At 32.7% G+C, this 5,390-nt stretch overlaps 1 long non-coding RNA gene across 2 annotated transcripts; it reads left to right on the forward strand.

Annotated features, from left to right (window-relative positions):
• The first annotated feature begins 1,101 nt into the window (after nucleotides 1-1,101).
• Nucleotides 1,102-4,547, forward strand: LOC113754074. Of its 2 annotated transcripts, XR_003465123.1 has the most exons (7): nucleotides 1,102-1,226; nucleotides 2,652-2,734; nucleotides 2,943-3,063; nucleotides 3,155-3,229; nucleotides 3,404-3,482; nucleotides 3,607-3,736; nucleotides 4,262-4,547. It is a non-coding gene; the product is annotated as an uncharacterized LOC113754074 (long non-coding RNA). The 2 variants fall into 2 exon arrangements; XR_003465122.1 differs by lacking the exon at nucleotides 2,652-2,734.
• Nucleotides 4,548-5,390: the final 843 nt, after the last annotated feature.

Raw genomic sequence — 5,390 nt, forward strand, 5'->3', positions numbered from 1 at the left:
GTATTCTACTTATGTTGAAAGTCTACTTAACTACTTCTAATCAGATTTTATCTTTTATATTTTAGACGATTAATGCATAACTGAGACTTTCAAGCTGCTTCTATAGATTATCCCCGCTTTTACTATGCACAAACATACTACTTTTTTAAACTATTCTGCACTTCTTAGCCTTCAATTAACAATAGTGTTCTCCTCTGTGATTTTTCCAATGTGGTTTACCGTGCAACATGTCATCTACAATTGATAATCATGGTATAAATGGTCCACGTTTACATTAGTAGTGATAAAACAGTAGTATTTACTTGATCCCTTAATCCTTTAACTTTAACATGTAACGGACTTTTTTATAGACTTTATACCCAAATTTTTTTCGGCAATAAGATAGACCAAGTAAAAAGATTAAGTTGTTTGTTTCTACACATGTTGGTAGCCTACATTTAAAGAAAGTTATAAAGGGTGAACATTAAATATGATGTGGAATACGCCTTTCTGCAAGGGCTATTGAATTGGAGGTTTGTGCATTCTGATAGTAATAATGGCATTACCGAATCAGTTGTTACTTCTGATCAGTAAAGTTACACAATAGAAAAAAAGGCATAGTTATTATACTTTAATTATATCTTAACTTGGAATATAAATGGATGGAAATTGAAATAATTAACTTATTTGATGATATATTAGACAAAACTAACAAAATTTTCTCCTATTCAAATTAATGTAGTACTCCAGTTTCACAATTTCTAAAAACTGATAGAAAGTTTTTAACACATAATATGAAAGTAGAAAGTTTTTCTTTTTTCATGTTTAAAAATAATGAATTATTTCTTAAAATAATATGAAAGTACATTCCAGATCTAGTATACTTAATTAAACTGTTTAATTTAATACAAAGAAAATAACCTTTCTTTGAGAGTCTAAACAAAAAAAAATAAAACTAAAAACTAGACCAAATTTTTCGTTCAAAATGAAAAAGAAACAATAGTTGAAATTGAAAATTGGTGGAGACATTCTTTAAAATGCAAATTTCAAAATGAAAAAGTACAAGTAAAAGACTTTACTGGGCTAAAGTCTTGTACACTTCTCCTAATTCTCACACTCTCACTCTTTGGCTTTCTCACTATTTCTCTTGATCTCTCTCTCAGTTTCTTTCTCATTGATACTCGAACATTCCTCCTTATTGGGCTACTGATTTTGATATCTCTCCTCAACGCATTTGCTGTAAAAAGGTAAATTTCTCTCTTCTTGCTCAATAATCAGTTTCCCCCAAATTTTATTAACCCAATTTTGTGTTCCTAACATTCAAGTTTTGGGTATATTGCTCTTCTTCTCCATCATTTGTCTAGTTTCCCTTAAGTTTCCTACCCTAGTTATGCTTGCTATAGCATTTTTTGGATAAATTTCTTTAGCATTGTTGGTTTCATTTTTGTAGTGATTTAAAGAAAGAGAAGAGGGAGTGGTGTTGGTGAGGTGGGCTAGATTGTTGTGTATCGACAAGGGGAAAGAGATTGAGAGTTGTGGGAAAGAGTCTTGACCGAGTGAAAATTCTAAAGAAGAGGAACAAACCAGACAAAATTGTTTAGCTGCTCTGCCTCAGTGTTGTTCTTTACCCTTTTTTAACCAATTATTTATGTATCGATTTTATGTCTCAGCACTTTTGCTTTGTTCGTTCCTTGCGTTCTGGTTTGCTTTTTATGTCCTCGAATAGTTCTGATCTTATTTTTACTGTTCTCTTAGTTAAATGTTATATTCCCTTGGCTGCTTTTTGTTGTTTGGTGGGATATGTAATTAACCTTGTCTTAAGTACTCTTTTTCTCTTCCCCCCTCCTTCTTGAGTGATCTGGGTTGTACTTACTTTCTTTTGTTGTTAAGTTGGTTCTGAGGCTTTGTGCATATTGTTTATGCCTTGATTTTATGTATCAACACTCTTGCTTTGTTTGTTCCTTGTTCTTTGTTATGCTTTTATGCCCTTAGATAACTCTAGTCTTTGAGTGTATTCTCTGGTAGGGCTTGTTTTTGCCTATGTCTATTGTTGTTTAGTTGTTTTCTATTATTTTGGACTTAGAGCTTCAGTTGTTTCTTGTTTTGTTTAGCTTTTTGGGTAAGGCCATTAGGTGATGTTTGGCAGTCTGCATTTCTTTCATATTTTGGTGTCTTAATTTGCACAACCAAATTGACCAAGCTTCATTGCCTAAACCTAATGGTTTGTTTGTCAAGACTTCAAACTCTTTCCTAATGTTTTCCTATTGGAAGTGCTCTATCTTTGTGTAAATGTGCACACTCACAAATCGACTCCCATTCCCTTTGTTAACATTTATTCATTTTTTTTCTAGAAACGTAGACAAGTTGGACAGCATCATTGCATCTATACTTTGCCTAAAAAGTTGTATGTTAGCTATGGATATAGTCCTGCAAGTTGAGATACTGTAGGCTTGAGTTTTTTCTGCTAATTTATAAATTCATTCTGGAACACAACCTCTAAATCATGCATGAGTATTAAACTTGGCTAGGAAGTATCAGTTCTCTAGCTCATTTTGCCTTGCTTGATTGGTACTTTGTGAGCAAATCTCATGGCCTAATGGTTTTGTGAATTGAATTTGTTTTTGCTTCTTCCCACCTGAAATACTGAAGTGGATTTCTGCTATGTATCTTAGGAAGTTAGTTGTGATGATTGTCAAATGCCGATTGCATGGAGATGATTGTATTTCTCCTCCTTTTTGGTCTTATTCTGGCAGAGGTATTGATGACTGACATAATTAATTATGGACTTGTTCTTTGCTGCTACATAGTTCAGTTACTGTTACTTTAGACTTTCTTAGTATCCTGCTTCCAAATATCATCCTTTTAACATTAGTTCAACTTTTTGTATGTGGATTCCGTACAATTCAACTTTGGTTACTCAAGTATGGTGAAGTAGTTTATATGTAATTTGAAATGATTTTCAGAGTATTCTACCTAAGGGCATGGAATAGGATATGATGAAGAGGACAAGGTGCTTGTTTTTCTTTCTTGAAAAATAAATGTACCTAATGAATCAATAGCCTATTTGATGCCACTGACTATGAGGTAATCTTTTTCTCAACAAACATATTATTTTTCATAGTTATGTTCATCTTATTATTTACTTGAATTGACTGACAAGTATTTACTTTGTTAGATTTTAAGCAATGCTGAATTCTTAAATCCAGGAGGGAGTGTTAAAGATAGAGTGGTAGCAAAGATTATCGAAGAGGTGACTTAGTTATTTTTCTTAAATTTGCTGCTTTTAAACTTCTTTGATTTGACTTTGAAAGTTATGAACTTTGGATCCTTCATTACAGAAATTTGTGCTCTCTAAGTTTAGGATATGTTGTTTTGAAATATTGAACTGATTTGAGTTTTTGTATGATATGATGGTGTTATTCAGGTAATGTGTTCAAGCTCAAGCTAGGGTAGTGATGAATTTTCTGACCTTGGATGGTAGCGACTGAGTCTTGCAATTTATGGTATTTACTGCTTTAACAAGCATTTACACGGCAATGCCAATGCTTTTTAGTAGCTTACAGTTGTTATTGTGAGTGGAGTAATTTGAGCATATGGATTTTGATAATGTTAATATTGTTTATGCAGTACCACTCCATGGAGAGCCACCTGATACTCTATCCTCTAGTGGCTCAGAGAAATGGGTTGTAAAGAATGAGCAATCCATAGACATCTTTCTCACTGTACGCATTGCATCAATTTCTCTTATATAAATGAGGTACACAATGCCTCAGTTTCTTCTATACGAATGGCCAGATCTTTATTGCTCATACTTGATACCTTGTATCATAATCGACATTACTTTGGTTATCATACTTGACATCTTGTATCCTCTGTTGTGCATTAGTTTGGATTGTTTTGGTTTAGTTCAGTTTAGTTTATTTGAATGTTTTAGCTAAGCAAGTGAATCCAAATTGTTTTTCCTTTAGTGTTGTGCTTGTCGCCTTATCAACTAGTTATATTGTTCATAGCAGTACTTATAGCAGTAGTTGTTGCCTTATCAACTTGTTATCTTATTCCTTTAAGGCTGAAGTTTAATAATAGTACTTATTTCTTGAGCAAATTTTGTGCATTAGTTTGTGGCTAATTTTGATTTGATTTTGACTTTTTTTGGGGCAAATTTTGAATGTAGAGTTTTAATTATTAAGGTTCTTATTGGATTGCATATTTTAGCTAAGCAACCTAAGTGTTGTTACTTCTCCTTCAGTGTTTTAATCCTCCCCTTATCTACTTGTTTTACTAGTTTATTACAGATAAATGTTGTTTAAACAAAATTTTGGGAGCTGTCTATAACTAAGACTGAAGGACATTGAAGACAAAGTTGCAATTTGCTCATGCAATGGTTCGTTTAGATATTCTTTGGTTTCTTGAACTTAATTCCTTTTGTAAACTTACTTTATGAATATGTGATATTTGGCCATGTGTTACTTTTGTAGACCTTTGTTGGCTAATGTGCAACTCAATATGACATTTGAGTACTTAATATGCTATATTGGCATGTAGCTTAATGCAGCAACTATTTTTGGTCATCAGTTGTCCAGGCTACTTCTTTTCTATTTATTTTAGATAAGTAATTTACCATGCTAAATTGTGAGTTTATTGAAATGGAATTGACAACGCTAAAGATCACTAATGACAAAAAAGAGTCGTCATAGAACATGAATCAAAAACTCTTCGTGACAATAGATTTTGTCACTAACTCTAAACTTCAATTGTGACAACAAATGTTGTCAGTAAGTAGATCATATAAGTGACAACTTCCGACACTTTTCAGTGACGACTTTGACCAATACATCTCTGACAACACGCTAAGTTGTCAATAAAACTCTTTCATATTGTTGTTACTAATAACAACCATTCACTGACGACTTTTTGTGTTGTCACTGTGTACTTTTACCGACGGGGATATAATGACGATTCAAAAATCGTCAATAAAAGTCATTAGTGACGACATTTCTATGTCCTGTGATGACATGCTGTTGTCACTGATAATCAATTTTCTTATACTGCAAGTGGCATAAATTGGATCTTCCAGATTTATTAGTTCCACTTTCTTCATTGAAAAGCCTTTGTAGTAGGGTTTAAGATGATGGTCATTGACCACAAATTCTTATCTGTCTGCTTGCTCTAAATTCTACTGCACCATACGGAAAAATATTAGTAATAACAAATGGACCAATTCAACAAGAGCGCAACTTACCTGGAAAAAACTTTAATTGAGATTGATAGAAAAGAATTTTTACCCAATTACAAATGATTTTCTAGTAACCTGTTGGTCATGGAAAACTCTAGTCTTCTTCTTATAAATTATTGCATTCTGATAGGCCTCGTTTATTAACTCCTCTAATTCTTATAATTGGAGTTTTCTATTC

Source organism: Coffea eugenioides, chromosome 11 (genome assembly GCF_003713205.1).
Source record: "Coffea eugenioides isolate CCC68of chromosome 11, Ceug_1.0, whole genome shotgun sequence".
Taxonomy (NCBI): Eukaryota; Viridiplantae; Streptophyta; class Magnoliopsida; order Gentianales; family Rubiaceae; genus Coffea; species Coffea eugenioides.